Here is an 11,836-nt window from a genome sequence, read left to right as displayed (position 1 = left end):
CGTGTATCTTTAGGCTTTATGTTGTGCAAACGGACGGGTCAGACGGGTTAGTTAACGAACCAGAATGGGTTCTGATCAGAACATGACCTGAAAACTTTAAAACTAATCTACAGGTTCCGCTTCATTTCGCATCTCTACCCATAACAAAAATCCTGAATTTACCACTTAACGACGGGACCAAACATGCAACATAGATACACCAACAAACCATCCAACAACCTTAATTACCATTTCTTTCGGGTAATCCGAGCCAAGGGCATTATTGGAAAATGGTACATTCCCAGGGGTATTTTGGTCAGAAAGGTTTTCGATGTGGTTTACAAGGTCGGATAGTGATATGTTTGGCAGGAAAGCGGGTGCATACAGTTGATTCATATCGGTTTTCAGTCAATGTCCATAGACATACCTGATAAATAAATAAATAAATAAATAAAAGAAAATAAAGAATTTTTGTCAGGTCAATAAAAACTTATTTAACAAAAGAAAAAGAAGAAAGTGTAAGTGATTTGTGCTTTTGATTTTGTTGAAAATGTATTTTTTATTTCTGTGTGTTTTTTTTACTTTTTTTTTTATTTTGTCAAAAGTTGTTACGGATTATACTGTGATTACGGGTCAAAGCTTTAGATTTTGTTTCAAGTCAGAAATGGATGTTTGGTCAGGCAAGCAAAGTTTTATGCCGGCCAATACTGCAGTAGTTTTTGATTTTTAAAGATGAGTTTCGTTTGTTCAGTTTATTTTGCTGCAGTAGTTGGACTGGAGCTGCAATTTATTTGCTGCAATTATTTTGCAAATCAAAGTCAAAGTGCAAAGACATTTGAAAGTCAAAGTACAATCAGCAGGGATATATGTGAAAGCCAATTAACGTGAAAGTCAAGATACGTGTCAAGCAAGAAAGCCAATTAATGTGTTGTATTATCAATTTATCAAGGATTTTGTTATGGTTTTATATCTTATCTATATAATATTTGAAATTTTTAACACTATTTTTAATATTTATGATATGCAACAATCATAACATCTTTAATGTAACTATATTTCAAGGAAATTATATCATTCGTCGGTGATAATAACATAACTCCAATTTTAAATTGTGAAACAAATCGTCAAAGTTCTCCACCATCCAACTTAAGAGGAAACTTGGAGATGTCTATGACATTGATGATGATGTTGTTGCAAATTCAAGTAATAAATCCAAGGAAGAACATGTTTCGTGTGACGTTTCTGGAGATAACAACGATATGTTAATTCCAAAAAAAAGGAAAAATAGATGTGTGATCACTTTAAAAACAATGCTTGCCTTTATTTTGTTTTTTTAGGTTTCCGGTCATGTTTTACCGGTAGATACATTTACGTTTATGGTTTGTTTTTATTATTGTTATTATGTTTGATCATTTGTTGTTTGGTTGGTTTGACATTAGAGAATTTTATTATTATTATTATTATTATTATTATGTTTATGTTTAATTGGTTGGTTTCACATTTGACAAGTTATATTTATGTTTATGATTAATGATTTATGGATTGCAATAATAAATTTTATTTTTTTTTGTTTTTAAATTATCACAAGATATGTTTGTTTTATAATTTTTTTTTCATAAAGCTCGTGTATTACACGGGTTCTAACCTAGTTAATTTATATATACGTACATGTTTAAGAATTTAGATAATTAAGGAATCAAGCAAGGCACATATCCTTTAGTTTGCATACAACTCCTCATCACATATATAGCAGCAGAAATTATGCATTTCCCTTTGCGTGTAATTATTAGAAAGAGATCATCCATGAATAATGATTATAACACGAAAAAGAAAAATATATTACCGCATAAATAAATAAAATACAATCTGTTAAATAAATATCATTCATCGTGTGTTAGAAAAAATAATTAATTTTCTTACTATTATATTAAAAGAAACATATGCGAACAAATGACACCATTTCGGAGTGTCCACCTAACATAATTGTATTATTTAAGATTTTTTATTGTTGTAAACTCATAAATATTGGTCAATTTATTCGACCATCTCTAACAGTTTCTGGTTCAAATCAGCCACAATACTGCAACGTGAATTTTCTTAAAAACCACATTTTTTACTCTAACAATAAACCTTTTCAAACCATCTTTACATTTCCACATCATCACTTACTTTTACATTTATTTTAAATAAGAATTTCACAATACTATAAAAATATTTAATTTTTATTTAAATCAATAGCAATATAAAAAAAATATAGTAAAAATAAATTAACTAAAATATAACAAATAGATAAACAAAAAAAATACATAATTTAACCGTTGTAAAATAGATGATAAAATCGTTAAAAAAATAGCCGTTAAAAAATTTAACCGTTAAACTTGCCGTTACGTAAAAAATAGACAAACACAAAAAATACATAAATTTTTAAAAAGTATAAAAAATATGTATATAAGTATAATATTTATATTTGTTTTATAATTTATAAATATATATATGGGGTGAAAGATATAGTGTGGTGGGCCCACAAATGATGGTTTTTGCTGGTTTGAAAAACCAAACTTGAAATATGGTTTTTGGTTTAAACTAAATCTCCATTGGTTTTTTGGTTTTTAGCTTGGTTTGAACCACACCAAAACCATCCAATGGAGATGGTCTTCGTACAAAATTATTGGTGGCAGCAGTATCAAATCAGACTCAAATGCTAAATCGATTATCTTTGGCAAAATCATAGTTTAATCAACAAAAATAATAGATAAATCATTAAAACTAGGGATGACAAATTTGAATTCAAATTTTTGAACAAAAATGTTTTACCCTCCCCCAATATTTGTTATATAAATTGGTGCATTTTTATTATTGTACCCTCCCACATCAAATTACATTTTGTGCACTGCTTTGTTGTGATTACATGTTGACGTGTTGTGATTTGTCTTCCACAATTTTGTTTTTTTTTTGTTTTGATCCATCTTTTCTGGTAGTGAATACAAGTTATGTTCTACGATACGGGTTGTATAAGGTCATAATTGATGTTTGTAAATGTTCATTTGTTAGCAATTAAAAAGCAACTCGATCATTTCACTTTTGTACTCATGGTAAATATGTGTATTTAGTTATTAATATGGCTATCAAACTTTGAATTTATGTTCCGTTACTGGCATTGTGGTGTTGTAGCGATAGAAATTAAGTCAATGTACGTGACATTTTCATGATATGCGTGGCCTTTTGAAACATGATTTGTAGGTTTGGTTTTTGGTCTTTGTCTTAAGAGATTTGATATTGATCTTAAATAGTAAAATGATATAGACTTTTCTTTGCTTTGAGTTTAAATTATTCAGCCATATTACACCAAAACAATACAAGAAAGTTAAAAAAAACAATAAAAGGAAATTAAGGAAAGCAAAGTTGTTTGCGGATTAAGTAGGAAAAACAAATTGATGTTCTTTTCTAGAAAAAAAATAAATGGAAATGAAGAAGAAAATTCTCAAAATTTCTACGGGAAAATATGATATTATAAGAGTATTCATAGTTAATTCTTTATCGGTATTCATATAATTACACTAGTAATTACTATATGTTTTCTTTCATTTCAATTAAATAATATATTTTTATATTATGAGTGAAACACAACGTGTTGGCAACAAAATAATTAACAAAAAGAACAATAAAAAAAGTCATTGCAATTGTATTCCAGTTTCTTCATTGATATATTATAAGCTAAAAGTACAAACAACAATGTATTTATTCAAGAGCCTTTTATAAAATAATCTGTGGCACTCAATTACAAGATTGAACTAGTGCTACCATCATCATTGACACGGAGAGTATCAACACAGTGAGGCCTAGCAACAGTTTATTATGAAGAGAGTGTCGAAAGTCATTTAAACGAAATGAAGATGTGAGGATGGAAAGGAATACGATAACCGATGTTAAAGAGAATGTGAGAGAAAGGGCGTCTGCAAGAGCGAAGACAATAAAAAAAGGTTTGTTTTTGAGAAGTGGATATCCTGTAGCTTGATTCGGGCCTCCGGGTACAGTGTATGCCGCAGCAAAGGCAACAGTGGCTATAAGAACAGCAACAATGGAGCAATTCTCAGCTGTGTTCTTCATCCATTCTTTGGCATCAACTCGTAGCTGTGTAGTGTTCTCAAGAAGCATTTGTTCAGCAGTCTCCCCGTTAAGATTCTGTTGGAGCGTGGTTAACGATGTGCATACTTTTCTCATTTTCTGCACTCGTCAGTAAGAACAAGCGGAAACTTAGTATATTATGGATGCTTTGTTAAATTAAACGAAGTGAATCGAGCAATAAACCATACACGAACACACCGATTTGGGGAGACAACCCTCGACTCTTTTTATTATTTCAAAGACAAACTTGATTACAAGACACATAACATATAAACGACATTGACCTCTATTTATACTAGACTATCTTGTTCCCTAAGGAATACGTTATTAACCGACTCAAATATGGAAGACTAAATTGACTTCAAATACAAAACAAACTTAAAAATAAATAAATAGATAAACATTCTAGAATACCATGATCATCTCCTATACTTTAGGAGCACACTTTGACTTCTTGTCCTTCTTTTTCGGTGTTGCCGTGTCACACTCCCTCTCAACACCGACATCTTCCAATCCCATGTACTTGCACAACTCTCGAATCTTCACACTCGGTAACCCCTTTGTTAACACATCAGCTACTTGCATGTTCGTATTAACATATAACAGCTCGATGTCTCCTTCCAAGACTATCTCTCGTATAAAATGATAATGTACCTCAATGTGTTTTTGTTCGAGCATGAAACGTGGGATTTTCAGCCAACTGTTTTGCTGACATATTGTCACAATACAACTTAACTTTGTACTCCACTTTCTGGTTCAAATCTTTCAACAACTGCACAAGCCAAACCATCTCTTGAGCCGCCATTGCGGCGGACCTATACTCGGCTTCGGTAGTAGATAGGGATATCGTTGGCTGTCTCTTACTACACCAGGACACCGCGCTTTCTCCAATTAAGAACACATATCCCGTAGTCGACCTTCGACAATTTGGATCGCCCGCGTAGTCAGCGTCACAAAACCCACTCAACTTTGTATCACTCTCCCTCTTAAACTTAACTCCATAGTCTACCGTGTTTTTCACATACCTCAATACCCTTCGCAAGGCATGCAAGTGAGGCACCCTCGGCTCTTGCATAAACCGACTCAACACTCCAACCGAAAACGCAATATCCGGTCGTGTTAGTGTTAGATAAATTAGACTACCAACAATCTTTCTATACACAGTAGCATCCTCACACATTCTTCCTTCATCTGAGAGCAACTTGGTATTAACATCTATTGGTGTGATGGCAGGTTTGGAATCCACCATATCAAACTTTCTAAGAATATCAATTGAATACTTCTTTTGGCATAAAACAATACTGTCACTTCTATATTCCACCTCTAGTCCTAGGAAGCGCTTTAACCTTCCTAGATCTTTCATCATAAATCTTGTTTTTAAATTTGCTTTGACTAGATCAATAACCTCTTTGAGTTCACCTGTTATAACCAAGTCATCGACGTACACTAATATCACTGCCACTTTGTCTCCTTCCTTTTTAACAAATAAGCTAGCATCTGATGGGGTACTCATAAACCCGTTATGTTCTAGAAATTCGCCAATTTTACCGAACCATGCTCTTGGCTATTGTTTTAGACCGTACAACGCTTTCTTTAGTTTGCATACATAATCACGATGTACCTTGTTTTCGAAGCCTATCGGTTGTTCCATGTATATGACATGGTCTAAGTCACCATATAGAAACGCGTTGTTTACATCCATCTGCCACAAATCCCAGCCTTTACTTGCAGCTAGAGCGAGTAGCATACGAATTGTAGTAATTTTTGCAACAGGACTAAACATCTCTTCATAATCTAGACCGTACTTTTGTGAAAAACCACGGGCCACTAACCGAGCTTTGAACCTCTCAGTCGTTCCATCTGTTTTTCGTTTCACTTTGTAAACCCACTTGCACGAAATTGGTTGGACCTCCTTTGGTTTAGGAACGAGCTCCCAAGTTTGATTCGCTTTCAATGCACAAATTTCTTCTTCCATTACATTTACCCACTCTTGTTTCAATCGTGCTTGATGAAAGATTCTGGTTCCAACTCTTCGGCTTCGTCCACTGTTATAGCCATGTTAGCATATTTAGGATTTGGTTTTCTTGTTCGACTCGTCCTTCTAACTGATGATGTATCATCAGAATCTTCTCGTTCATTCGCGTGGTCGCTAACATCTGGTGTCACCGTTTCTTGCTCTTCATTCTCATTGTCATCTTTTTCATCAGATAGATTGATGTTGAACATGGATGAATTTAATCTTTCATTTAACTCTACTGAATCGGGCAATGTTTCTTTATTTCTTGACCACCACGATGAGGCTTCATCGAAAATAACATTCCTAGACGTATAACACTTACCGGTGTCCGGGTCACAACATCGCCACCCTTTACGTTCTTGATCATACCCGATAAAAATGCACCTGGTTGCTTTCTTCTCAAGTTTGTGACGTAGGTGACTTGGTATAAACACGTAACACACGCAACCAAAAACTTTAAAATGCTTGACATTCGGTCTAGCATTATTTAATTTTTCGAACGGAGATATGTATTTTAGACCTTGCTGTGGGGTTCTATTTATCACATAAGTTGCCGTACTAATTGCCTCTGCCCAAAAACGTCCTGGTACGTTTTTTTCGTGAATCATGCTTCCGGCCGCCTCTGTTAGATGTCGATTTTTTCTCTCCGAGACACCATTTTGTTGTGGTGTATTAGGACACGTGAGTTGTCTAGCAATTCCATGATCTCTTAGATACTTTGAAAATTCGTGAGAAACATACTCGCCTCCGTTGTCCGATCTTAAACATCGTATACTTTTTCCAATTCTACTTTCGGCTTCGACTTTAAACTCTTTGAATTTTTCGAACGCTTCAGATTTTTCTTTCATGAAGTACACCCAAACATACCGAGAAAATTCATCAATAAACGTGATCATATACTTCATTCCCTTAAAAGAATGTTGTTTCACTTGACCGCAAACATCCGAATGAATCAACTCAAGAGGGACACGGGCTTGGTATTTAGATCGCTCGAAAGGTTGTTCGCTTGCTTTCCCAAACTGACAACCACCACATACAACGTCTTTATGTACCGGGAAAGTCGGTATTCCGTTTACGAGTTTATTTTTCATCATAAGCTCAAGTTTGTCGTATTCGACATGACTTAAACGACGGTGCCAAAGATCGGCATTTTCATTAGTTCTTGTCTTTTCAACATATGCGGTTTCGGCCGAAAGAACATAAACAGAATCCGACTTCTTTCCTTCAATAACTGGGATTGAGTTGGTTTCAAAATTTTCAAATATCTTTACGTCTTTTGGTCCAAATAATACGTAGCGACCTGTTTCAATAATTTGAGGAACTGATAATATATTCTTTTTCATACCTGGAACATGATAGACACCTTTGAGCACTAGATTGTGACCGTTTCTCTTTGGCGGGAATTGAACATCTTCGATATGAGCAATCTGATGTCTCGAGTTGTTTGCTATCACCACCACACGGCTACCACCATAGTTGATCGGGTCTTTTAATTGTCCTTTGTCACCGGTCATATGGTTCGAACATCGAGAATCGACTATACACTCATCGAACTTGTTACTTTGATCTTGAACAGTAGTGGCGGTTAGGGCATACACATGCTCGTCTTGTGCGTACCTCGCCTCGACATCCCATTCTTCTTCATCTTGAATTTCAACCGCGTTTCCTTGCTCTGCTGGTTGGCTTCGACGATCACGGGCCATGTGCCATTTTCTACCGCAATTATAACATGGGTACGGGAAATATCTATCTTGCGTGGATTTATTGTCATCGGTTTCGACTTCTCGATCTTTTTTGGTTCCCGATGGTTTCTTTGGGGTTGCGAACTTCTCTGTTTGCCACCGTGACCTCGATTATAGGCACCTCCATTGGCCCGAGATCTTCCTCTTCCTCTTCCTCTTTCGGCATACAATGCCTCATCTTCAGACTTCACCGGAGCTGAAATATGACTCTCGCTCAACTGTTTAGCGAGAGCCTCTTGACTTCCCAGTAGGTTTTCAAACTCATCGCAGCGATAAAGCTATGGTATTCGGGTTACAACCCATGAATCAAGATTCGTTTCATCCGAGCCTCCCCGATCCTTGCTTCAGGATCCAACTCTCCGATTTCCCTACACAACATCTTCACTTTATGAAAATATTGTGGTATTGTCAAATCCTTTTGGGTTATTGACAATAATTCATTCTCGAGCAGTTGCAATTTGACATCATTTTTCTTAGAAAACAAGGCTGCCAAGGTGTCCCATGCATGTTTTGGTGTTTGAAGGTCTCTGATGTGTTCTAACAATTCTTATTCAATGGTTGTCTTGAGTACGTAAAACGCTTTACCCGTTTTGATTCTCCATTACCGGTTGCCCCGTTCACGTCGTTTCTTGGTAGGACGGTATCCGAACCATTAACAACTTCCCACAGATCTTGTCCTTGTAGATACGACATCATACAAGTAGACCATGTGTTGTAGTTTGATTGATTAAGTTTCCTCATCCCACCGGTAACTTGAAGATCAGCCATGATACCTTCTTGAAATCAACCATAGACCTCCTCTAACCTGCTACCGCTTCGAAAGCACCTTCTGGACCTTGTATGAGTTCTTATACGAGGCTCTGATACTACTTGTTAAATTAAACGAAGTGAATCGAGCAATAAACCGTACACGAACACACCGATTTGGGGAGACAACCCTCGACTCTTTTTATTATTTCAAAGACAAACTTGATTACAAGACGCATAACATATAAACGACATTGACCTCTATTTATACTAGACTATCTTGTTCACTAAAGAATACGTTATTAACCGACTCAAATACGGAAGACTAAATTTACTTCAAATACAAAACAAACTTAAAAATAAATAAATAGATAAACATTCTAGAATACCATGATCATCTCCTATACTTTAGGAGCACACTTTGACTTCTTGTCCTTCTTTTTCGGTGTTGCCGTGTCACATGCTTGACATAAAAAAAATTGACATTAACTAACTACGTACGTACTTCAAACAAGATTAAATCGTCTCTTAGTATTAAAGCTGGGTTTCTGAAGTCTTCCTCGGCTTTGCTATCTTTAGCTTGCACGCTAAACATGTGTAATAGCGAATATCCTTTATAGTCTATCTTTGCTCTTAGCCTCCTGACAGAATGTGCCATGTTTATTACTATATCGATGATATCCGTTCTTCGGTATCTAATAGCGATGTGCAGAATATTGCGCCCATGCCCATCAATGTGTTCTACAGCCTGTGGGTAGACATCTAGTATTTCCTTGACAATCTCTGTGCAACCACCTTTTGTTGCTAACAACAATGGAGTGTCGAGGATAGGACCAAGCTCTTTTATTTCTTGTTGGCTAGCTTTATCTTCGTATTTGTGGAGCCTTTGCCGACTAAGATCCAGTCTGGACACCGTGTTCTTCCATGACTTGTCTTTTTTAACCAATATCCTTACAAGTTTTTTAGCTGATTCACATGTATGCTTTCTCTCTCGAATTTCTTCTATCAATGGTATCCCATTACATTTTTTTTGCGTGATCTACGTTTTTTGGACTACAATCGATGTCTGATCATCCACAAATTAATAAAAGTTAGCAAATTAATGATTACACACACCAAAACACATATGTAAGCACATACATAAATACATACATGCATGCATGCATACATACATAAGGGAAATAGTGAAATACCAAAAAGAAAACCCGTGAGAGTTTAGAAAAAATATAGAAACCCGACCAATATGTGGCCTGGATCCTAATTTTGTCTTTTGACTCAATCGCCTCTCACTTCGGCCTCTCTCCTATGTCATTCTCTTTATATCTATATTCTAAAAAAAACAAGAAACTAAATTTAAAAAATGCCCGCATCTCCTTCAACCTTTTTGTATAACCTTTCAGGAGTGTATAAGTTAGCTTTTAAAATTTGCTTATTTGATTTTTTTAAACATATGTTAATAAAGAATTACAATTAATTGCATGCATGCATGCAGACATATTAATGCGGGATGGATCCTTACAATCGTATATTAGCTTCTTCAAGAAGTTGTCTCCAACTTCATTATCGAATGCGGAAGGATTCAATGCTAGAAGTTGAAGAGCCATCAATCCATGTCCATCTTCCTCCGCAATCAATCTTGGATATGTTGTAGTTATGGAAATGGCCAGATCTGTCCACCCACACACATATATATATATATATATATGTATGTATGTATATGTGAAAGTAAGAGATGATCATCAATTGAATTTAACAACTTAAAACGAACAAACAAACAAACAAACGTACCAAAGTTGTGGCTGAGGATGGCTGCATGTGGTATGGTAGATCTATCACTAGATCTCCGAAGAAAGAGCTCCACGTCTTCTCCTTTCTCCCGTACTTGATCAGTGAGGAAGTGGAAAATGCGGGACTTGCCATAGCGGACTGCACGGAAGAGAGGGGTCTCTCCTCGCGTGTTGTGCTTGGAGAGCAAAGAAGGTGCCCTAAGCAACATCTCCCTAGCGGCCTCCACCGTCCCGTTGTTGGTGGCCGTCTCGTGAAGTATGGTGTTCCCACTGCTGTTTACCCATGTGAGCTTCTCGAATTGGCTTTCATGTAAGGAACGGAGCAGGGCGACAACGAGGTTGTTACGCTTGTTGAAAGTTGCAACATGAAGAATGGTGTCATCATGTATGGTTAGTATGTGAAGCGGACCATTGGGCAACTCCTTGCACGTCTCAAATACCTTGATATCTCTCCTAGTGACAGAGCGTTGTATAGCTCCATGTTAGTCTGGTCAACATCGTCTACTTGAGATACAATATTGATATTCATTGATGATGATAATGAATACTTAAGCATATGTATAGTGAAGTGGACAACATGTACACTGAGACTGGCTCGGGTACGCTAGCTAATTTATATGATCGAAAAGGGAATCCTCGCTAGCTTGACTGATAAGCAAGGCAAGCACATATGATCCTCTAATTTGCTTTTGCTTTTTTGCTGCATTATGCATACATACAACGACTACTCATGTCATAAAGCAGAGATTAAGCATTTCCCTTTGCGTATAGTAATTATAAGAAAGAGATCATCCATAAATTGAAATTCACACTTCAAAAAAATTAAAAATGGAGGAAAGAAAAAACAGATAAAGAGATGTATGAATAATTATAACACCCTAAAAGCATTTATTACTGCATAAAATAAAATTTGTTAAATAAATATCAGTCCTTTTCTTATGTGCGAGAAGTGAAGGTGTAACTCCATTAATTTATAATTTCACTCATTTTCTTATGTGTAGGTGCGTTGTGTAGTTGCATATGTGTGTGTATGTATATATATATATATACTAGTTTGATCTTCCCGTGTTACGGGGGTTTATTCAAGTTTTTTGTTTTAATCGTTTTGCTATTTTATGATGATTTATTTTATTTTTTAACGTAGCTTAGTTTTAATTTAATACATATATATTAGTTTGTTATTATATTTTTTTAGTGTTTTGAGTTTTTTCAATTGAGATGTGTAGGTTTTTTAGATTTTTAACGAACAAACATAAACGGACACGAGCATGGAGATTTTTTTAAATGAACAAACATGAACACAAATATCTGTTTAATGAAAAAGGGGATGCTAATGTAGTTGACAATGGTTGGTAGTATTGGAGGTTAACCGCCGATGAAGATGATAAACCAGCAACAAAGAACATGTAAAGGAGATAAATTAAATTAGGGTTTAATGA

General features: G+C 35.5%; 1 pseudogene; it reads right to left on the bottom strand.

The window, feature by feature from the left end:
• Positions 1-3,753: 3,753 nt before the first annotated feature.
• Positions 3,754-10,988, bottom strand: LOC143635457 (uncharacterized; annotated as a pseudogene).
• Between the last annotated feature and the right edge of the window lie 848 nt (positions 10,989-11,836).

Source organism: Bidens hawaiensis, unplaced genomic scaffold (genome assembly GCF_021521415.1).
Source record: "Bidens hawaiensis isolate Kalapana, Puna unplaced genomic scaffold, B.hawaiensis_p1.1 tig00007515_1, whole genome shotgun sequence".
Lineage (NCBI taxonomy): Eukaryota > Viridiplantae > Streptophyta > Magnoliopsida > Asterales > Asteraceae > Bidens > Bidens hawaiensis.
This window is presented reverse-complemented; position numbering and strand designations above follow the sequence as displayed.